Source organism: Cygnus atratus, chromosome 1, assembly GCF_013377495.2.
Source record: "Cygnus atratus isolate AKBS03 ecotype Queensland, Australia chromosome 1, CAtr_DNAZoo_HiC_assembly, whole genome shotgun sequence".
Classification (NCBI taxonomy): Eukaryota; Metazoa; Chordata; class Aves; order Anseriformes; family Anatidae; genus Cygnus; species Cygnus atratus.
In genome coordinates this window covers 116620405-116645024 of record NC_066362.1, presented here as the reverse complement: position 1 = coordinate 116645024, position 24620 = coordinate 116620405, and the positions used below count along the sequence as shown (strand labels likewise).

Here is a 24620-nt window from a genome sequence, read left to right as displayed (position 1 = left end):
CTTCAGCTGTGGGCATCTGCAAATACCAAGCAAGCAAAATGATGTTACGGTCTAGAAAATATCACCTTCTTGTCAAAGAAAGATTCTCCAAGGGTGCCAAGATCCCAAGTTTCAGCTTGTGTTCTGATGAAGTTGCAGAAATTTGTAAGCTCTAAGATGCTGAACTTGCCAATTGTGATTCCTAATTCAGCTACAGTGTTTGGTTGCTTCTAAGGTAATGCATACTTTAACTATTTCACTTGTCCTGAGATTACTCAGACATTTCTCTAGTATAAACAGTAACTTCAATATGACTTTCTTAGCCTCTTCTCTTACAAGAAGGAAAGACAATGTTCTCATGCCTGACTGGTTTCAAGTTATGATCAAGAAATTAAAATAAGAAAATAACTGTCTAAATCCTGCAAAAATGTATATATTTCACTTTATGCATGGAGGCTGCCCCACTGACATCAACAAGATTGCTTGCACAAGTGTATGTGCATGTTTTTGTAGGATAGGGAAACATAAGTAATTTGGTTTCCAAATGTGGTTAACACAAGTAGCTCTCTAGAGTTAAGCATTTTTTGTCTCTTAGCATTGCTGGCCATCAGGCTGTTTATTTAGGTGCCAGTCTGAACATTTGAAAGCTTTGGCCCAAAAAGTTAATTTTAAGTTATAGCTGGGATTTTCCATGAACACTATACCTTAATATGTTGCTATACTGACCCAGAAAAGCAGCATTCCGCACTGGGGAAGCAAATATGCCCCCTTGCTCTACCTCTCTTTGTTTAGTATAAATTAGAAATTAGTGATGGGGAATTATCTCCCACCTTATCATAATCTCTCATCTGAGAGCTATCTCCTGCTGTGAGTAAATTCAGAGTTCAGTAACAACAACTGATTGCTGACTTTTCCAAAGAAGAAAAGTAGGCATTCCCTAAATTATACCATTCAGTCAGAGCACTGTATTGTTGGAGATACAGTAGCTTAACGCAAAGAATTTATTACTACACCTCCACATTTACCTCTGATATGATACAGTCAGAGACAATGATTTCCTCTCCTTGTCTCTCTTGGTTAAAACCACTGAGAAAGGGAGTCATTTCTCCTTATATACACCATGATTCACCTTCAAAGTGAATACGATCGCATATCCATGTGTGTGTGCATGTGTGAGTGTAAACTACACAACCATCAGTACAAGAATGTTTTCATTCAGGCCCTCAGATGATATAAACCATGAATATTTTGTTGGACATAGTGAAACTGCAGTCTTATACAAAAAGGTGCATAGAGTTTTTCATATAAAAAAAAAAAAGATAATGATTGCCTCAAAGTCTATTTCATTGATGCTATTTGGACAAAGCTATCCAAATATGGGGCACTTTACATGCAGAAGCACACATGGTGCAATAGCTGGTGCTTATTCCTATAAGGACTGTTACCCGGGAAGAGACAAGGCCTGTCTCCAACTTTGGGATACAGAAGAATGTCCAAAGATGACCAAAACTTATCAGATTTCCTAGGTATTCATGGTATGTGGCTAATTCTGATGTCAGATACCTACCAGGAAAAAATATGTCATTACTGTAGCTCAGGGAAATATAAAAGGAAAAATAGGAAGTTGCAGTCTGATGGCTGGAATGGAGTGCTTCCATCACTACAATATTCTTTCGAAAGAATATTAACAGGTGGTTTGGTTCACGGGGTATTTTCTTTAACCATGAGATTTTCTCAGTGAAAAACCTTTCTGTCCATCCCTACTTAAAAAGCATGTAAGTAAAAATTTCTCATGCCAGAGAAGCAGGACTTACATGTCCTTTGTGTGAAATCCCAACTTCACTGGCTTTCCTTGAAATTCTGTTTGAAGTGAATACCAGTTTATCAGCTTCATCGCATGTTTTAAACAATACCATGAAACAATCTTATATCTACTCAATTTTTTGAGTGAAGTTGCTCATGGGAAAATCTTTTACTCTAAACATGCCATTCTCAGATACCCATGTGCAGGATTTCTCTACTTCCTGGTGATTGCAAGTGCAAATTTTTACTTATGAATCTTCAAATATTGTATGTTTTCCACAAATGTCCATGTATACAGGTCATTCTAGAGAATATATGAACTTCCGTTACTTATTTACCTTTTCATGAACCCTAGAAATACTTTTTGGACCATGAAGCATTTGTAGACAATGAGCTGAAAACCATGGCTCTGGAGGAAAGAGCCATAGCTTAGGAGAACTTCAATAAAAAGTGATAAAGGGAGAGATTTTTGAGGAATGAAAGTGGAGATTTTCCATATTCAACTTTTGCGGTTTATGAAAATGGCCTCCTTTATTCTTATTTACATTAGATTAGCATCTGTATTCCAACAGACATAGGTAGAGTCAAAGAGATGATAGTTTTTCCTCCTTGTTCAATATAGAATCATAGAATAATTTAGGGTAAAAAATACCTCTAAGATCACCAAGTCCAACCATTAACCTAGCACTGCCAAAGACCATGTACTAGCACTAGACCATGTCCCTAACCACTGCATCTACACATCTTTTGAATATCTCCAGGGATGGTGACTCAACCACTTCCCTGGGCAGTCTGTTCCAATGCCTCACAACCCTTTCAGTAAAGAAGTTTTTCCTAATAACCAACCTAAATCTCCAGTGATGAAACTTGAGGCCATTTCCTCTTGTCTTATCACTTGTTTCTTGGGAGAAAAGACTGACCCCCACCCTGCCACAACCTCCTCTGAGGTAATTGTAAAGAGTGACAAGTCTCCCCTGAGCCTCCTTTTCTGTAGGCTAAGTAACCACAGTTCTCTCAACTGCTCCTCATAAGACTTATTCCCTAGACCCTTCACCAGCTTCATTGCCCTTCTCTGGACACTCTCCAACACCTCGATGTCCTTCTTGTACTGAGGGGCCGAAAACTGAACACAGTACTTGAGGTGCGGCCTCACCAAAGGCAGGGGGACAATCGCTTCCCTAGTCTTGCTGGCCACACTATTTCTGATTCAAGCCAGGATGCCGTTGACCTTCTTAGCTACCTGGGCATACTGCTGGCTCATATTCAGACCAATACCCCCAGGTCCCTTTCCATTGGGCAGCTTTGCAGCCACTCTTCTCCCAGCCTGTAGTTTTGCATGGGGTTGTTGTGCCCCAGGTGCAGGACCCAGTACTTGGCCTTGTTGAACTTGATACTGTTGGTCTCAGCCCATTGACTCAGTCTATGCAGATGCCTCTGTAGAGCCCTCCTAACCTCAAGCAGATCAACACTACCACCCAACGTGGTGTCGTCTGGAAACTTACTGAGAGTGCACTCGATCCCTTCATTCAGATCATTGATCAAGACATTAAAAAGAACCGTCCCTAATAGTGAGCCCTGGTGGACACCACCTGTGACCGGCCTTCAACTGGATTTAACTCCATTCACCACAACTCTTTGGGCCTGGCCACCCAGCCAGTTCAGGAGTAAATACAACCACTGTCCTGAGCATTTCACCAACTGGGCTTATCTCACCCTTATCTCATCCATTCTCAGCACCAGAACCCAATTCTACCAAACCCCAAAATCCTCCCTTGGGAGTGCAACACAGATGAATGCAAAGGGACTTTAAAAGGATAGGGAAAGAATCAGCATCTCTGGACTTTGCTTTGCGAGGCAGAAACCAACCATTTGTAGATACTTTTTGGCTTCTGCCGATGATGGCAGAAGTGGGAAGAGAAAAGTTATATTTCATCCCTCTGGCCTTGCTTGGTGAGACTCATCAGAAAAATACCTAAAACCTTTAACTACATTTTTTAAAGACCCATTGTTTACAAAGAGAATTTAGAGGAAAGAGCAGTCTGTAACAAACAGTTACCATGCTGTATTTACTGGGTGGTGGTGGTGGCAGGGGGGTGTCTTTAAAGAAACAAAGTCTGCGGTATACTTTTTCTTTGTTATTTTCACTTGCTTGTTTGCTACTGACCTTTTTGTAAGATCCCAGATGGTGGCTGTGGAAAATGACCACAAGATCGCCAGCAAATAAGGACATCCTAAATGGAATACTCAGGGTCACCAGTTCTTCTCCTCATCCTAAGGAATTTGCACACAAATAAAACCAGAAGGACATTCAAAACACATTAACCGAAATTGTCTCCACATTTATTATTTTTCAAACTTTCCCATAGACAGGCATTTTTGGATGTTGGCTTTAAAACATAGTAGTGGTTATAGAAGGGGCTCTGTTAATAGGACGTCTATACCAAAAGTTGTGTTTAGCTAAAAATCAGACTCAGGAAGGAAGGAAAAAAAATAAATTCTCCTACCAGACTGCCCTAGTCCTGTCCTTGCCACATCATCTTAGCAGTGACATGATACCACTGCCACACCCAGTAAGTCAGATGCTCCACTGAGACTGTTTGGACCCCTCTTCTAGAAGCAGTTTCCGAGGGAGCAGCTGGTTTAATGGAAATTACCAACACGTATTATATTGAATGCTGTACTGAATTTTTGACCTGTTTTACTGGGGACCTTCTACAGAGATATTTTCCTATGGGAACAAAATTTAAAAATAGAATTTTTCAACATGAATTGAGTTTGTGACCAAAAAAAAAAAAAAGACACATTTTGATAGGATAAGTTCTTTCTCGGCCATCACTGTGACAAATATTTTCAGAATATATTTCATCAGAAAAACTTTTATTCTTGTTATTTTTATTGTTATGTTACTTTTTCTTATATTTTAATATGGGCTATTTAAGATTGTTTTGCAAAACAAATAAAATTTAAAAAATAAGAACTGAAATTTAAAAATGGATCGTAGACCATTTTTCAAAAATAATGTTTTGTACGAAGGTTGGGTATAAAAATTCTGCAATTTCTGATTTACTTATTTATTTATTTATTTTGGTGGAACTGAAATTCCAAGTTTGGACAAGCATACCTGCTTCATCTGAGAAGGATAGACTGATGCTATCAGGGATCCCTGGTAAACTGAGTTGACTTTGAACTGATGACATAGTAATGAAAGTTTTAAATTCCTAAGCCATCCAAACGTCTATTAACAGCTCTTTAAACTTACTACATACATACTGATACCAATCTGCTTATTACTGCAGAAATTCTAAACATAAACATTATTATGAAATTTTGTTCTAGCCACCAAGAAGGGTGAGAGATTGAAACACTAGACAGCTTTCCTTTGTCTCATATTTCACATGTGAGATTGGAGTTAGACATAACAGCCCTGTAACCTGCTGTGGGAGAAAAATAAATCTTTATAGGACAAAATGACCAGCAATTATTCAAACAATTTGAACTCAATGGGCATAGGAAAAGGTAGCTGAGAAAGAAGGAGGGAAAAAGAAGCATCACAGCCGAGGAAAATGAAGTACAGGAAAGTATAGTACAGACACAGATTTGTGCTTTTGTCAAGAACCAGTTTCTTTCTCAGAAGGTTAATTAAGAGGATAATGTTTTTATAATATGCTTTGGCACTATCAGCCAGAAAAGAACTGAAAGAATGGATAACCCCTTCATACTATGGAAAAAGAAGACAAACCCCACTAACGATAAGCAATTTTGTACCATTAGGTGTTCCTATCAGGCTCTTTTTACTACTTTAAAGCAAAGAACTATTACCTTGCCTGTGTCAAATACATGCCTGCCTTCCTGGTTTGTTTAGATCACTAAATGTTACTACCTTTCCTCTTTCAGTTTTTGTTTCTGGACTGATTATGCTCTGCAGCCTGATTTCCACTTGAGTCCACTCAGGAGTAGGATGCTGAAACATGATTGTTTCCACTATTGGATGCTGCCATTTTTTAATGCCACACACTGCCTTAACGAGCTTCACCCCGAGCATACAACTTAGCTGGCAGTGAAAAACAGGAAGCGTTTTGGCACACATTTTCCTTTGTGGGGTAAGAGAGGAAGCAGACGCAAGCTCTGGCTCAACACTGACACAATTAAAGTGGAAACAGAGCACTGCCTTGCCCTCGGTGCAGCATGAGACCCAGCTGGTGTCAGCCTTGCAGGCTGCCGAGACCCACAGTTTGGAAGCCTATGAGAAACATCCACACTGAAACACAGGTGTGTATGGCCTCCTGGGGCCTGAGCCAGAGAAGTAGTCCAGGGAAGCCTGCCTGCCAGTCTCCACAGAGCCTGGACTGAGCCCTGACTCTTCCCTTCAAGTGAACAAGAATCCTTCCAACTCAGTGGCTATAAATATTTGTCAGGTGAAGATTGCTGATATATTTAGCGCTGTGACAGTCTTTAAATGCCTACAGCATTTAAAAAATTGTGGCATCTGTATTTACACTGAGCCAGCTGTGCCACGTTACTTACAAGTGCGGATATACTGGACTTGAAAAAGCAAGGTATCTTGCGGAGGTAATTCCTGTAAGGGGGCTCATTTCAGCTGTCAGCAAACATAGGATTTAATTCTCCCAGCTGTCTAGGTACTGTCTGAGCCCTCTTCTCCATTGAGCCCAAAAGCCCCAACTGTTAATCCATTTTCACCACACCCCTCTGATAGGCAACCTTACCTCCTAAGCAAAGCCCTGAGCTCAGAAAGACTGAGGCCATAATTTTCAGCTTCAATGGAAGCGTTGTTGGTGTAGGAGGGGAGTGAAGGCAAAGGTGTCCACCTGCTCTAGCTTCCCAGGGTTTGTGAAGCAGCTTCTGGCAAATTACTAGAGCTTGGATGAGGCTTCAGTGGCTTCTTGGCAACACAATAGCTGGCCAGAAACCTTTTGGCAGATGTTCATTTGACAGAACTCAAACATTTTGGGGAAGTGTAATTATTTTTCTAAACTTTCTAAACAACTGTTTTTCATTTTAGAAATCAGCTTAATATAAATATCTTAACATGACAGTCAAAATAAAAATGAGAATGAAAAGTGCCTGAGTGCTCTTTGGTATTCTCATATCTTCAGATTTTTCACCTTGCTGAAAGTTTCAATGATTTGTTCCAATCTAGAAATCAGGGGGAAAATTTGGAACTCCTGTAAGTCCTATAGCTACAAGTCTTCTAAAATCTAATGCTTGTTACAGTGATCTAAGCTGTATCTAATGATGATGTGCTACATAAAACTGAATGCATCCATGACTGTCTTCTTGACAGTCTTCTTGATCATTTGGGGAGGTATCCAGGAAAAAAACTGTTTAAGTGTACCATGGAATTTAAAAAGTTCCATTCTCCATGTAACAACGTAAAGAGAAAGAGATTTTCCCCACTGGGTGGCCTACTGCTTTCTCTCACCTTCCTCATCTATACATGACCACACATATCATATTAGAAAACAATGCACCTTTCTCCAAACAGGAGCATTCAAGGGCATGTACACATTCAAAGACTTCTCCAGCAATGATTGAGTATATAGATGAAAGACTGAGCTTCTTCTGTGACCTACTCTATTGACTGATCAAAAAGTATCACCCTCCTCTATCAGAGATACCATAACCCTTGGTTTGCTTTCCTGTCCAAAGAAGGACCAGTTCATGCTCCATATAGGCAACTGCTTTGCACCAGGAATGGAAGCTTCTTTATATGACTTTTTCTGCCCGTGCTGCTCCCAGTTGCCTGCTGCAGACATCCTGGGAATGTCTGTTTTTTTTCTTCTTCTTGGCTTATGACAGCCTAACATCTTTCCCTCTGGATCTGCAAAGCACCTAGATGACTGTTGAGCATTTTTGGTTGTTAGCCTTCTTTTTTCAGTTGGGATATTTTGTAACAATAGCAGTTAAAGAAAAGGGAAAAAAAAAAAGATAAAAAGAGATATATATTTTTTTTCCTTTGGTAAATAACATTGAAAGTAACATGAGTGCTATGTAGTGGTAAGAACAAAACATGATCCCACTCTGCATCTTGGAATATTTTATATATTTTTTTAATACAAAGTAAGCAGAGATGCATGAGAGAACATTTTAGCATGACAGCATTAATCTGTGTTTCATTGTGTCTGTCAGAACAGGATTCATGGGGATAAAACCTGTGCTGAGCAGGAGCATTCTTTTCAAACTGCAAAAATGACATTTCTGAAAGACAGCAATGTGAATTTTTTATCATTTTCATTAAAAGACAAACGCTAAAGTCTTTACCAATGATCAAGTAAAGTTTCCAAGTTAGTGCTACAGGGACATTTTGGAAAGATAGCATAATGCAAACTGGTATTGGTGTTTAGCACAGCCAGGACCTCATCTCTTTCCAACAATGAGATACACTTTCTGTCATATCATCATGGACAGTAGTTATCTAAGGTAATGTCATTCAAACAGCCAAGTTTTCCCACTTAGTGAACAGAAACTACCTAAATGAGATATGATGGAGCTTCTTGAAAGGCAGAGGAAGAAGAAATTAAAAACCAAAACCAAAAGCAAGCGAACGAAGAAAAACCTTAGGTAATGCCCATCAGCTTCTGCACATTGTTCAGATCAACTCTGAAATATTATGGGAAACTCTTCACTTCACCCACCACAGTGGTCAGTTTTCATCTGCCCTACATGCAAGGACTGAATACCCATTAAGAACTTTTTGGTTCTTTCTCAGTGTAAATAAAGAAAATGTTTTTACAGTAAAGACATTTGTCACCTGCAGATCTCCAAGAATTTTACAAGGGAGTCAATATCTCCATCTTGCATACGGGAAAGCTGATAACGATAGAGGATCTGACTTACAATCACCCAGCAATAAAGCCTGGAGAGTCCTAATGTCCAGACTCCTAACAGAGGGCTTCTTTCACAAGCACACGTGCAGAAAGAACATTTCACGGTACTAACTTAGGGATCTGCTTTCCATACCGTAACAGCTATCTCCTTAAAAAGAAAAGTACTGATCACTATGAAATAAGACAGGTGGATGAATGGTGGAAAGATGACAAGTGATCACCTTAAATGGAAAACACAAGCAGTGTAGACAGTCTGCTCACATGTCATTCACAGGTATGAGTCTATACAAGCCAGTTTTGCAAGAGCTTGTAGTTCTGTTTTATGTGATTGTGTTTCAACTTCAAATCTTATTGGCTTCTGCCCACAGACTTGTCATCTCTGGAAACCCCAGCTTATGTTAAGTACAGGCCTTTTGAGGTCTGTGAGAGCACATGGAAATTGAAAGAGGGAAGAAAAAAAAAAAAAAAAGAACTGTGAAGGGAGAGGGAGCAAAAGAGAAAGCACAAGAAGCAAAGACAGAAAAAAAAATGAGTAAGGGAAACAAGAATGAAGAAGATTAAGAGAAGGGAAGAGTCATGGGAAGAAAAATAGGAGGAGAGAGAGGGAAATTTGGTTTTAATTATGTTTATTGTAGTACTTCATGCACAAAATTACAAAGTGAAAACAACTTAAACAGCTCTGCTGCAGGCATGCTAGGAAACAATCCATAAAGCAAGAAAACATTATACAGGAGCTCAGAGTGACTTACTGCATTATTCACTCTGTAATAATTGCCAAAAGAAATTAACGAGTCTTTTTTCAATTAGTTTGGCAGATAACTGGAAAGACTTATAGGCTTCTTTCCTGTAGATTTTTAACCTAAATAACAGATAAAAGACAACTAAGACCTTTAGAAGCTGGTTATAAAAATACAAAGTTAGCTGTGAGCTGTGCAAGAGAGGCACCCCTGCCCCAGAGCAGGACTCATCATACTAGGGAGGATATATTAATATAACAGAAGACAATCCCTGCTCAGGGAACTCAGAGAAAACAGCAGATAGAAGAAACAAACTGTTCTGGAAAACATGAGAAGAAAAGATTTAATAGGTTCAAACAATCCCAACAGATTCAAAAATGCACATACAAAACTGGCCCAACTTTCAGCTACTTGGGTAGTACAAGGGGCAAGCACAAGAGGAATAGTCAAATAATTTAAGTATGACAAGTTTTGACAGGGCGAAGTCATGCTGCCCAGAAGATTGCATACTCTTCCTTGATGATTAAGGCTACCTAGGACACAGATACCACAATCTTTCCAAATCTTTCCATTTCCATTCCACATTTAGGGCTTTCCCCCATATTCTTAAACCCATGCTCATTTTATTTTCTCTCTTGAAAGAAGGAGGCTTCAGAAAACCCTTTGACCTGAAGGACTGAATGGAGAGCACCTCTTCTTCACAGTGGATTTTGTTATTCCCCCTTGGGTTTGGATGATGATCACAAAGATTTTTTCTTTTCATTTCCTTATTACCCATTTCTACCTTTGAACTTTTCTAATTTAGAAATCCACTATTCTTCATCACCTTCATCTCAGATATCTAGCTGCTGGATCTTCCCTGAAAGCTGCTACCAAGGGTGGGATCATTAACTGGACAATCAAGGAGAAAATCTAGATACATGTTAATAGCAGGATATTCTTTCTCCTTATAGCAGTGACAACGTATCTTAAAGTTCCCTGTCAAAATGTCCCTGGAATCTGCTGAGTGTTATCTTTGCCAAACACATTGTCACAAAACTTCTGCTTCTTTCTAACAAAAGCCTCTGAACGGCTTGGTACAATTTCTGGCTAAAATAACAGTTTTTAAAAAATCCATTAAAAAAAAAAATATCAATAACTAGCAACAATAATATTATAATGAAGTGTCTACATTCACAAAAGTTATATGTATATGCAGCACTATCTATGTGTGTCAGTGTCCTGCACAGTGTGACTTGGTACCTGAGCTCGGAGCATTTGGCACACCTGCAATATCAAGAGTAGAGCGCATGTTACAGGAGGAGTTCTACAAGTCATCTCACTGAGAGAGATTAATTGCTGCAGCATGCTGGCAAAGCTTGGACCAGCCCAGGGATGGTGCAGGGACTGGAACACCATGCATCTTTTATATCACCAATGGCCTCCAGTGCTCATTGAACACACCTGCCCAACTGGCCAGTTGAACAACTGATGCATGCGACTTTTTGGAACAGGCTGTCTCCTCTTACATCCTGAACCTGCTACATGAAAACCGCATTTCTCCCTTAAAACAGCCTATCAGAGCAAAAGGGTGTCCATGGAAACCTTTCTTGCTTTATACTAGCTATTCAGTGTGTTGCTACACTTTCACATCACATTTGTTACCGGTGCTTATTCATTTGGAATGAAACAGTAAACTTGTCTGGAGACGTCCTGAATTATTCACAGACAACATGTACAAAGATAAGTCAGGGCATGAGATGTACCTCAGTGGTGAAGCCAATGTGGTATGTAAGAGTGAATGATGCTTGCGTGGCTTTGTGGGAGAGACGGGTCTCAACCACGGTGAATGACTAGGAATTTGTAACACTCATAAAGACCTGCAGGCCAATTTTCCTTTGACAAGGGAAATCAGGGAAAGTTTTGACACTGTTGTAGTCACTAGTAGTGGTTTGCCTCACTTTCACTGTGAATGCAGGGTTGAGTTCTGAAGTCACCTCCAGTTTTGTATTTGGACTTTCAAAGGACCAGTTTGGTGGGCACACAGAGGGAAGTATATCTGACAGCACTTAGACAGCTAATTACTTCATTATGCCTATCAAGGAAGTAGTTAGATGACGAAATGTCATTGGCTATGGTTCTGGAGCCACAGCCAGAAAGCTATACATAGAAGTTGGACAAATCTATCCAGATTTGTTATCCAACATCAGATTTGAGGTCATTTTTTAAAGAGTAAAGGTATGCTCACCCTACAAATATTTGTGTCTTCCAAACAGTTTCTGCCTTCCTCTGAAGTCTGGTACCAACAGAGACAGAAGCTAGGATTTGTGAACCTATTTGTGAACCATTAGTGGATCTACATTGAGAAGAATGGGTCCAGTTCTGATTGCACATCACTCCAATGTAAGCTCTAATGACTTTGATTTCTAGCCTGAGTCTGCAGGATTAAAAATGGAAACATGACTTATAAAGCCACCACCTAAACAGGTTGTCATGCTCTTTTAAAAACTTATGCATCTATTACTTCAAGAACAATTGAGGGAATCTTCCCTCGGAGAAGGCTAACACGAGCCTTCACAATCTCCAAGAGATTGTCCTTTGGTGTCCCATTAGCACTGCAATGACAAGCAGTCCATGTTTCAACACTGGAAATACGCTGTATTTTCATGGCAGCTAGAAATGGGAGATTAAGTACAAAATGGGAAATTTATTTTGAAATCACAAAATCTTTGAGAGAAGAGGAACTTTGTTCTGATCCATCTTTAGTCATTGAAAGACTTAGGGAGGCATCTTAGTTTGAAGACTTTAGTCAAAAAAGCATGGTCCCACCTGCCACTGCACAAGCCAACAGATTTAAAAATAAGAGAACTACTTCCTAAACCACCATTAGTTGACCAATTTGACCACTAGGAAGAAAATTCGGTTTATAAATAATATGTTCCTATTTAAATGAACTCAAACTTCCTTCTATGGTATCTTTATTTTAAAATCAAATTTAAAATGGTTAGCAATTTTTCCCTGAAGCAGCTTACAGATTTATGCCATCACAGTTGGTGTCTGACTTTAAGCTGTCAATAATGTAGTACTGCAAGATGTTTTTAACTTGAATTATATATATCTTATATTTAAATGACTTTGGAATTGTGTATAGAGCCTTGTTTTTAAACACTTGTTCTCTTTCTGTAGATTGTGTACACGTGCACAGTTTGTTAGGAATCCAAGTATTTTATGATTCTGATACTCCTACAGAACATGACTAAATATTCAGCAATGTTTCAAATTAAGCTAGTGCCCCACCCCAGCAGATCAACTCTTCAAACAGCCTACATTCCTTTACCTGGGAGTGGAAGGAAATAATGAAAAAAAAGTAAATAAAGGAGTGAGATGGAAAGCATTTCTGCTGTGCGATTATCCTGATTCTCAACTTGCACTCCCTGAGAAACAAGAGGGAAGAGCAGTACTTGAAGTATCCTTTCATCTCAGTAGAGAAAAACTGCTTACAAACCAGTACTACTACCAGTGCTCACCTTGACCTAATATCTTACTCTGGTCAGCCCAATGAATCCAGAGAGAGATAGCAATGCTTTATGTTTTAAAAGCATAGCAAATATGAATGGGAAGCCTGTCACAGTACTACTTTTGCCAGTCTCTTACTATGGGGTGTAGCAGAGGGGAGGAACACTTGTCAGAGCATCATCTCTTCCACTGTACAGAGGAGAGTTCCTCACACTCAGCTGATTTCCCCCAGATTACTCTGTAAAGTAACACTAAGTTTGAGTTCCTGGCTCCCAGTTTAATTCTCACCTATAACCTACCTAATGAGTGTATGTGTGTGTGTTTGTGGGAGAGCATATTTGCACACATATGTATATCTGAGGGTAAGTTCATCCACCTGAACTGACCATTACTGCAATTGCCAGACTTTCTCTCTCAGCTCTCCAGTGGGAATAGCTTGGAAGTTTTGCAAGGCTTTCCCTTTCTTCCCACTGTAACGATTTCATTGCCATAAACCAGCCTGCTAGTAGATAAACTGATGAATCTTGCCCCATGCTGAGCAAAGCCTTGGTGCAGGGTCCATATTTTGTCAGTTAGTTCAAGATGAAACTCACATGTTTATCAGTCATATACATGGGAACGTTGCTGTTCTTCAGCAGAGATTTTTGCCTTCTGAAGAGGCGGTTTGTGTTCCATATATCCTCTGAATCACTTGCACATTCTGCTTTTCAGATTTTTGGCATGCAACGATGACACAGCAAATTATACCCTAGTAATACAAAAAAGATAATATTTTTCTAGCAACTGTTTTTAAGGCTGTGACCAGCTGGTCTGAAATGGTACCTTCTCAAAGGGCTGCTGGTATTCCAGCTCCTCCGAGTCTTTAATTCCCAGTTTTTAAGCTTAAAGGAATGCAGCATGTTGCATAAAGACATTCCAGCCCAGATCATACAATAGTGGGTATTTCAGTAAAGTATGCTTTATTGACTGTAAGAAGAATGTCTTATATACTGTGCCTTGTTCACATGACAAGACATCTTCGACAACATCTATGTATGTTAATGATACTGGGAGATAGGGCTACCCCTAAATTCTTTGTACCTCCAAAAAGACACATATGAGTGAAGGAAACTCCATTGCACAGCATATGCAGCTACTTACTTACTTTGACTTGACATTGATGGATGCATTCAAGTATTTACAAGCTGCCTGATGAGATGAGTCAGAGAAAGTTTGAAAGAAACAGCACGGCTGACACCCCTGCTTGAAGGGGGAGGAAGTAGGAGGGAAAGATTGCCTTGAGATCAGAGTTTGTGGTTTTTTAAAATGCTGCTGCTTCACAAGCCCACTCTTTGTGCTGGAGTAATTATGTGGGTGTACAAGGAAAGAAAGCTAAGCAGCTTGAGAAAGGTCTGGCTGTGGGGAAACCCAAATTTAAAAAGCTTGAAGAAGTAGAGCAGCTCAGTAGTCCTGGAGGAGGACATGCAAGCTGTCTTTGCAAGTGCCTTGAGCAGTTACTGGGACAGTCCTGGGACACTTTGGGGTGCAGGTCAGTCATCCATAGGTGACAAGCTCACCTTTCCATCCTCCTGCCTGTACAGCTTCTGGGAACATCACCCATGCTATGGCATTGCATGAGATGTAAATTAGTGCGTTTCTCCTGTAACTCAAAGACTGCAACCACGGGAGAATGGGAACAGAGGTGGGGACTGGTGGGTCAAAAAGCCATCCAGATCTCTTCCTCTCTTCCCAGTAATGCGTGTTGCTGGGCCCTGGAGATGTGCAGTGGTATTTAGCAGCTCCAAGACCTCCCACTTGGAGGAAGGCTAGACCCATGGCAGGGGACAGAGAAGCCTCTCTGGAGATGGTGTCTGCCATCACTGACTTTTTAATGAGCAGAAAGCAGAAAGAAATGTGCACCCTGCTCTATGAATTAACATTTTTGAGTTGTCGGGCGGGAAATACCTGCATCGAGCTGGGAAGGCACTCCCATGAACCATTGCACTTAACTCTTTCCCTTCATTTCCTTGGCAGATCATGTAGGGCACAGAACAACAGTGTAGACAGAAAGCCAAAGCAGCTGGCTTTATCCACAAATCCGGAGAGGGGTGGTCCTCACCTTTCCTTATACCACCTGCCCATGTCAAGGTGCAGGGAGGGCAGGTGCTTCTGTGAAGCCAGCAGTGTAAGGGAAGAGTATGGTTAAAACTTTGACCTCATCCCCATCCTCAAACAGCAATTGTTGTACTGTGGCCATCACAGAAAGGAGAACAAATCCCTGGGTAAAGGGCTGGTGCAGCTAAGTCCCCAGCATGGAAGAAGAGGAGGAAAAAGGCAATTTCAGCTGCAGAGTGTACATTGCTCCTTCCCTAAGGGGAAATGTGTAACGTACCTGTGTGCAGTGACAAACCAAGGATCTGAACTATTTTGTGTGGCTGTTTTCATTCTTGAGATAAGCTCCCTTCACAGTCCATTTAAGGCAGCTCCAGAAACAACCTGGGAATGTCTGGAGCATCTTCTGTCTGTAGCTCACACAACAGTGTGCCCGGGTGAGCCGCACACTGGCTGTGGGGGCCTGGGTAGAAGTGCAGCTGTGGAAGTAAGGGCTTGTCCTGGATTAACCACCCCAGGACCTAACCAGGCGCTGCAACAGGGGCATACCCTAACTTGCAAAAGGAATGTGATGTATAAGAACTATTCTCCACCCAAGGAAATACCACATGCTACCACTTATGTTCTTTTATATCCTCTAGGGACTTGAATACTTTTGGGTGCTTCCTGTTCCCCCAAAAAAAAAACAAAAAAAAAAACACCAGAGAGAGAGAGAAAGATTGAGAAAGTACTGGAAAATCCTAAGATGGCTGTCTTGTTCTGACGAAAAGAGAGTATTTCTCTCTTTAAAAGTTTTTTTTTTTTGTAGAAATCTCTAATTGCATTACAAGATATTTTATTTCCTTGAAATTTCATTTTTCTGTCAGACTTCACTGAAAGGGATATTTTTCCTGTCAAATCATTTGTAACTACACAAAAAGGCACATTTTCCTGAAACACTATGGTGGTGAAATTTCATTTGGAATGAAAGACATTATAGAAATGTAGGTGTATTGTTGTTGTTGAAAATAATTTTACATAACAGAAAGTTGATGGACTTGCAGATCTTTTTTTTTGGATGGGCTATGTAGTTATTGCTCATTTCCCAGTCCTAGCTGCCCCTGCTAATGGTCACGGGAGAATTTTGGTGGACTGCAGTGGGGACTGACTGGGGCCGCCAGTACCTGAAGTGAATTCCTGCTTTCTTTTAGGAGTACAAAAGAGCAATACACTGACTGGCAGAGTGCAGTGAGGAAATTAGCTTAATTGCTAAAGCAATAATGCTTAATACGAATCATGACACATGAATAAAAAACAGAAGAAAGAAGCCTCTAGATGAAAAAAAAAAAAAAAAGCTATATGAGATTTTAAAATGTTCCCTTGCATGCATATATGCGGTGTTTTGTACAGTAACCATAAAAATGACATGGTTGTTTTATACCTTTCAAGTACAAGCAACCTGTTTTGACTTTGTAGCACTTGGTGAGTCATTAGAGAAACCGATCTTACTAAAAGCTTTGCCATTTCTCTTGTTCTTACTGTGATCACTAAGAAAGAAGGCTTGAGTAAGATCCATGCTGCAAAATCAAAGTAACGTGCATGTTCAGGGTCTCCTGATCCCTGCCATGTGCCAGCCGGTGTAGTGGGCTTGTTCTTCCTTTGCCGTGGCCCGGCTAGGTGCTGACTCCAGCCCCACAGGCTGCACCAGATGCTTTTGTCCAAGTGCAGCAGAGGAGAGAAAGTGAGGGTGCATTTCTGCCTGTAAATCAGCTCAGACACTGCATCAAACAGCGACTGTGATGGCACATGGCCACCCACCAGGTCCCTTCCCTAGCACGCCCATGTGCACAGAGCCATTTGAGCCCAAGCAGAAGCTTCAGGCATTGCTCCTGTACCCAGTCCATGGGTTTGTCCCCTGCCTGGGACCTTTGCCACCACGGCCACCCCCTGGCTGATGCACAGCCTCCCCTTTGCAGCTGAACTCTGCAAGAAGGACAGGACAAGCTGGAGTGAGAGGGCAAAGGCACCAGAAAGACTTTGCCCAGAGTCTGTGATCACACCATTGCTCTCCTTAATAATCAACTACTAGAAGTGAAAGCACTTTACAGGAAGAAAAGCAACAGCCAGCCTATAAATAAAGCATTGCATTCCTTCTCAATGTCATTTTTTCCCCCAAGCAATCAATTGATGTTTCTGCAACAAAGAGGTTATCAACTCGTGAGTGGGAAGGGAGGGGCCTGATGCGAGCGTGAGGGGCTTATGTTGCAGATGACATACTGCAGAAAGACGCGTTCCCACATCCACCTCTCCCACAAGATGTGGCACATCGTATCCAAAAAATGTGAGAGCTCCCTGCATTATAGGATCATTTTATCTCTGAATCCAAACATCTGTGCATTTTATTCTTTTTTTTTTTTTTTTTAAAGGATGAATAAGCAACTATGTGTGCAGAGGAGCAGCAGGGTATTCATTTGCTTTATTGTTCATACCTGCAATCTTACTCTGACTGGCTGTGTATGGTATTTTGCCTCTGTGTACCAATGGACTCTTCACAGTGTCGGAAAGCTCATCAATAAAAATAACTGCAACAAGAAAGGAACAGCTTTCCTATTGTGCGGCACTTTCAAGTTATCTCTTGATAGCAAGTGGTCAGATGTCACCACTATAAATCTGCAGTATTGTGGGATAATGTACAACCTGAATAATAAATCCAGCATTGTATTCCTAGCCTTTCACATCAGATATGCAAGACCCAGTGTCACTGCTTTTCCCTTCAGTTTAACTAGGGTTGGTCTGTCTGCTTAAGCTGAATGTTCTTCTGACTCCTACTCCTTTCTAAAACTAACCCACTTCATCTGCTGCCTGAATAAAAAGCTTCGTGTTAGTCACGACATCTTCCTGCACTGTTTTATTCACAAAGTTTGACAGAAAAATACGTGTTATGAAACTAACTTTTAACGCATGATGGAAATAGGTCCGAACCTGCCTGGGCAGCTGTCCTTCTGTGAAATTTAAGGCAGCGTTATGAACTCTAATGTGTTTTCACCCTACTTGATGTGTTCCCGGGCTTAGATACCCACTTATCAGACCAAAGACAGCCATGCTGCATGGACAAAAGGCCCATCAAAGCCAGTATTTCTCTTCTGACTGTGGCCAACATCAGGTGCTTTGGGACAGGAGACAATTAAACTATGGTGATTCTCCTCACAGTATGTTGCCATCTTCCCACGATCTGCTGATTACAGCATTCTCAAGCTAGACATAACGCTCACGGTTTTAATAGCTCTGGAAGAGCTTTTCTTCCATGGTTTTGGTCACTATATGAAGCAATTCAGTCCTTTCACCCCATTGAATTAGTTATTAATTAGTAATTAGTTAATCGTATTTAAAGGTCATAAAATAAAATATTATTTTCTTAAGTTGTTTCAAATCTTCTGTCTGATAACACTGGATCAGGTTGTCCGGAGAGGCTGTAGGATCTGCATTTTTGGAGGTATTCAAAACTGGGCAAGACAAAGGAGGGGCATTTGGCCTCTCTTTGAGAGACAGTTGGACCAGATTACATCCAGAAGTCCCTTTCAGCCTAAATTTTCCTGTGTATGTGTAAATTCTCAGGGTGCTCACCAGCCTTTTTTTAGCAAGAAGTACTGAAACACTTCTTTTTGCTTTCTTCTTATCCATTCACCATGTCATTTATGATCCCATAAAGCACTGCAATCCAGAAACCTTCCTCTGCTCTTGCCAGGTCTCTTTTTTCCAGACTCAAGAGGGATTATTCTATGTAGCCTCTCTGTGTCAGGAAGGTGCTCCATTCCTCTGTGCATCCTTGATGCCCTTCTCTGAACCTTTTTTTTTAATTCTACTTCATCCCTTCTGAAGTGGGGAGGGGGGAGCAGAACTCCTCACAGGGTGTAAGAGGTCAGCAAGCCAGGTATTTTTCACTATTTTTCATTATATTTCAGGAAAGTGGTATTTTTAGACAGTTCTCTGGACTTCTAATAATAATTCCTACCTGGTCAACTTTTTGAGAGCCACTGAGCCATAACCCAACATTTTCTCCATAATGGCTCCTATTTCTCTTTCCTGAACTTGTTCTTGATTAGAGTCCCACCTTATAGCACTCTCACTCCTCTGTTTTCCCCATGACTCCTCTTCAGTCCCGCATTACTCCTTCAGGAGTGACACTGGTATCTGGCCTCATCAGAATACCCTAGCTTGGTGGGAAAGGCTGTGGCATGGCTGCTGGCCACCACAGCCATGTCTGCTGCCATGCCCTCAGCCACACAGCCCTGCTCCTCTCCTGCAGCAGCTCCAGGGTCCCTCCGCAGCATCCTGCCACACTTCAGAGCACCACCACCGCCCCCAGCTGAAACAACACCCCTTCAGAAAAAGAAAAAAAAAAAAAGAAAGAAACAGGTAGTTTTCTTCCCCAAAGGTATTTTTCTTGAAGTGGTTCTGTGAAGGATTCTGCGAAGGAGCAGAGAACATTTGAGGCAATGTAGGGGATGCAGTGGGACTGTGGGAGAAGGGCAGATGGTGGCAGTACACCACAGCAGCAGCTGTTACATCAGCTTGGGCTGCCGTGGGACTGCAGCTGTGTACACGCTTATCAGAGAGGAGCCCATGGAAGCTCATAGCCCGAGGAAGGAAGCTGCTAATGAGCATCTTTCATTTTTCCCTTTCTCACATGCAAAAGTACAATTCTTTTAATGATAACTGATAATAACTATAATATGTCATGATTACAACACATTTTTTCCCAAAGTTCCCAGTCGTCTTCACAAAAAATCTGTCCTCACAAAGCTGTGTGAGGTATATAACATAGAAGGCTGCCTTACAGATAAACTGAAATACAGGAACTAAAACAATGGGACTGAGTTCATACAGTCTGTTAGAAGCAGGCAAGAAACAGGACTTAATGGTCTCAACCTTCACTAATGTCTTTAACCACTAGAAAAACTGCTCATGCAGAAGGAAGAATTCCTGACCATAATACTGCTGGGGAGGATTAGTAAGAGTGAGGAGAAGTCTAATGCAGCTGTCTGAAGTAGATAACTAATTCCCTTTTGTGCTTTCCAGGTATCTTATCAATAGCAGAGACAGTTGTCTTACCTTGTAGTATCCGGAGCCTTTCTTCCAGCTTCTCTTCCTTGAGTAAGAAAGCTCGGCTTAGATGTCTCACACAGATCAGGAAACAATTTTCTGTTTGGGCCAGGCTACTCCCTAAGTCCTTTCTCTTCAGAAATCTGAAAAAGATACACCCTGCTTTTCTAATAATAAATGAGCATACTGTGCCCAGCCAAGGGTGTCTTTTCTCCAGCTATGGCCCCTACTAGCAATCGTTGTGGGCCTGAGTCAGGAAAGCATTTCAACATCTTTTCATATCTACCCAGTTCAGAAAAACACCTCAGTCAGGAACATTTGCACGCATTTGTGAAGCCCATTTACTTCTGTAGAAAATGAGTATTGTACCCACAAAATGATAAAAATAAAACGGACCACTCTGACAATAAACCAGCATAAGCCTAACGTAATTGGTTGGACTTCCATGCTTGTCTAAGGTTTAAATAGTCCATACTTTCTTAGTCCATACTTTCTTAGCATAGAAAGCATAGTAGCATAAGCTACTAGTAGCATAGTAGCATACTTAGCATAGGCTTAACATAGCCTTCAAAAATGATATTTGTTTGTGTAATTGGAGACTGTACTGTCACAAGGGAGCCAAATTCAGACTCTGTGTGCAACATGAACATTGCCATTTCCTGCCATTTGCTTAAAATACATTCTTAGTGTGCTCTTTTAGAGGTTTCTTTCCCTCTCTCCTTTTCAATATTGTAAGGCAATTGTAATTAAATAGTAGTAATATTGTATTATTATTTTAAAAAATATTTTTAAAACTAATAATAATAAAAGATTCAGAGAGAGGGGAGAAAAAAACAAAAACAAACAAACACACACACAACAAAATGACTGTTCTGCTAACGATGATGGTGCCAATCCTATGCACTTCTGAACATCAACAGGAGAGAAGGTCTTTTTCTGCAGACTCTGGGAGCCATAACCACACCAAAGACACCAGAAACAGTCATTTCTAGCTTTGCAGAGCCTGACTGTAATCTGAACTGCCATCAGGAAATTAGACTGGCCCACCAAATGCTTTCCGACGGTAGATCCCTTAGTGAGTGAGGAAGAAATGTGGGTATTAGTCTTTAACTCATGCACACACCAAGGTACTGGTTTTCCAGAAAAGTGAAGAGATATCTCTTGAGGAGAAACGTAAGGAACAGTAAAGTCATGGAAAAGCACACTGGCCACCTAAATCCCAACCTAAAGCATGACCATACCATACCCTGAATGTTGCTGCCCCCAATGGAGCATTCCATCATCAGAGGACACCTTACTGCCCATTTAAAGCACCCTACTCCATTTAAAGCAGGAAGAAGATGGCAGCCCTTCACATTCCTGATCAAGATGTTTTCTACTCTGTAACTCACTTACATGGAAAGCACAGACCACTTTTGTGGAAAACGTCACTAAGAGAGAAAGATACCACTTGTATGCTAAATGCTGTCGCTCAGATTCACCTCCTGCTCACAGGACCTTTAGACTATGACTGCACATGAGGGCTCCAAAGGACGTCTGAAGCTGTACTGCAGCACCTCTTTTTGCCCCATGTTGAGCATGTAGGGCATCCAGGGAAAGACAAATTCAGTTTCAGTTTCATTTTGGTTTCAGTCTGCCTCACACATGACCACTTATTTTGCCTCTGATAAGAAAAAGCCAGAGCTTTCCTTCGGTTACCCCAAGAAGACCATGCCCTGAAATCCTTGCAGAGAAGAGAGCTGTGCAAATCACTTTTGTATTACCAAAACATGACGTGCAGAGCAACGAGCTTGGCTCCAGAACCTGAAGATAACACAGGATGCGGGAATTGCCTCCCACCCTGGCCACTTACCCAGAACCACATCCTCTTTCTCAGGAACAACCCAATGTTTTTTCTCTGTTGCCTACTACAGACCACAAGAATAGTGGATGTCCCACTCCAGTCTTAAAGTGTTGTTTACCCTGTTATGAATACCATGTCTTGGCAAAAAGGGATTTTCAGAAGAAAACTCACAGCTTCTGTAACCAGAGCGCAGAGATGCTCTCCTGTTCTTCAAGGGCTGCTTTCCCATCCTGCAGTAGTTTTCTGAAGAATACATTGTTGAACTATCAGAAACAAAGCAAAAAAATACAAATATAACCACTTTTTGCCCCTCTTGTTTTTAGCTACGCAGTGGTCTAAGTCTCCCACATTAAAATATGATGAGATGGCTTAGCTCAAACCTGTACATTAATGTACATATTTTCATGCTGAGATAATGTTTAGTAAGTTCAGTCCAGCCTAACTGAATAGCTTCTATCCAACTGACATCTGTTAGGTAGGTTCACAGTGACTGAAACTTAAACTTGAAAAGAATTGCCTGGATACCCTTCATTACTATGGCAGACAGTCTGTAAATATGGAAGTATGATTTGTGTTATAACAACACTATGTTGATTCCCATCCTCCTATATCAGGAATCCCACTAAAGCCCAGGTCAAGTCTATTCTTACGTAAGCATTCAATACCACTGGCATTCAGTTAGCAGCTCCTGTGCAAGCTCTGAAGGGGCTCGATTTCTATAGCGAGTATTATTTTCCCTAGAATAGGACAAAACTCTATGAAGAGGAAACCTTTTTACATCTGTGATGGAGTCATACTCTCATCTATTCTCACAAAAAGATGAAGCCCAGAACAGTCAGAGTTGACGGTATAAATTAATCCCGCTTCATATTTGTCTTGCAGTTTAATCTTAACCTGTATTTGTTTAAAAACAATCAACTGGTCTCTATTTCAATAGTGGTTTTGTATGCTCTAGAATCAATTTTCTCTATTTGTACTCTCTCCCATCCCTTCACAAGTTTAATCACTGTATTAAAAATGTTCAAGAACTATAAATATCAGCAAAAGCAAACCTTTCAACCATGAGGCTGAGTTGAGACATGCATATCAGTAAACACATTTCCTGAGTAATAGCACACTACGCAGTTTGTAAAATGCAATTACGCAGTAGCAACTCTTATCAGGAAACGTATTTACACTGATTCCTTGTAGCAATAGATCAAAGAACCTATTTTACTGACCTATATCTGTACTTAATTGTACAGCAGTTTCTTACATAAATAAGCAAATTGTCTTCCTTTCTCTGAAAAATTTCCTACTAATGGACAGCAGCTTTCCTGACATAGATGCTCTGCAAAGATTAATTTCTGAAGACTAAAACTGTTGTTTGAATTTACTAAAACTTATCCTTGGAAAGTTGTAGACATCTGACACATGGCTCTCTGTAGAGGAAAAGAACAACGGTAAACACAATAAGGCTGCCATCCCAAGAAAAGAATAACAGATGAAGGTACGTAGATTTTTTGTCTCTTCTTTATTTTCTCTCTCTCTCTGGTCTGTACCCACCCAATAAATAAATAAATGATTAGAATGGGAAAGTTTAAGCGATATCCAGCTAACAAATGAGGACTGAGGTGCATGGAAGGCTCCACAGACCCTGGCTCCCACCCCTTTAGCAGTCAGGGGACTGCAGGGTTTCTCTGCTATCCAGCCATCCAAGGAGATTTACAATGAGATAGGGCTTCCAGTATAGCTTAGCAGCATATAGACAGTCTTTTACAGGGGATTTAAAATATTCTGCTTCCATCCTGCTTAAAAACACAACCAACATAAGAGATCCCCACATGAGTTACGTCACCTCTGGACTGTTGCCCTCCACACAGCCCCATTTATTTAAGGGGCACAAATCATTTGACTGCTTCAGTGCAGTGAGGGATACCTGTGAGCATGTTTGCAGCAATTAGCAGCATGCTCCTGACAGCATCAGCTGTAGTTTTTGTGCCAAGAGCAGTTGGGCTGAGAAGAACAGCCACAGGAATAAAGTTTTACTGAAGACTGAGTAAGAAGGTCGAAGTCCACAGAGCAGTCCAAGGACCCTCTCCCTTGGACTCTTCTCTAGAAATGCTACAGAAATTTCTGATAGAATAATTTTTGTTACAAAATACTGACTTGTTAAAAATGGCGGTTCTTACACAAACAGCTGTTTGAGCGAAACTTTCAGTAAAAATAATAGCTTTTGTTGCTCCAGGAGCCAACATATCTACTCTGCCATAGTCAGACCAGAGATTCCAGTTTCAGGACAGGTTGTGTTCCCAACCAGTATTGTTTCACAGGAAGAAAAAAGCACCTTCTCCAAGCCCACCTACTGGAGTAGTTTCCACTTTTTAGTTAAAAAGCTTGGAGTGGGAGCATGCATCTGAGTCTCCCATATCTTCCAGGAGTGCTCAAACCCACAGCCACACAGTCAACCTCTCTTAGAGAAGCATGAACAACTTATATGGCCAGAGATATTTAGGAAGACCCATCACAGAGCAGCTGATGGACTGATGCCACTCTTGGCATGTGAGAAACACAGCTCAAGCAAAATAAAGGTTTAAACCTGTTTCTCCCATAGTCCCAGAGTGAAGCCCAAGCAAGAAACACAGCTCAAGCAAAATAAATGTTTGATCCTGTTTCTCCCATAGTTCCAGAGTAAAGCCCAAGCGTCAGGGTACCACCTAGTCCAGAACAAACTTATTCTTTTCTCTGTCTGGAGAATGCTTCTAC

The 24620-nt window shown here is 40.9% G+C and overlaps 1 long non-coding RNA gene across 13 annotated transcripts in view; it reads right to left on the bottom strand.

Annotated features, from left to right (window-relative positions):
• Positions 1-24620, bottom strand: part of LOC118247537 (uncharacterized) — a 116977-nt gene that overhangs the window by 38755 nt on the left and 53602 nt on the right. For 6 of the 13 annotated variants that reach the window (XR_007707873.1, XR_004778474.2, XR_004778475.2 and 3 more), the window contains exons 3-5: positions 22047-22138; positions 20042-20175; positions 3947-4053 (exon numbers count right to left, since the gene is read on the bottom strand). This is a non-coding gene — a long non-coding RNA (uncharacterized LOC118247537). Of the gene's footprint in view, positions 1-3946; positions 4054-13452; positions 13608-20041; positions 20176-22046; positions 22139-24620 lie in introns of all 13 variants that reach the window. The other 7 variants (XR_004778478.2, XR_004778477.2, XR_004778473.2 and 4 more) reach the window with 5 other exon arrangements.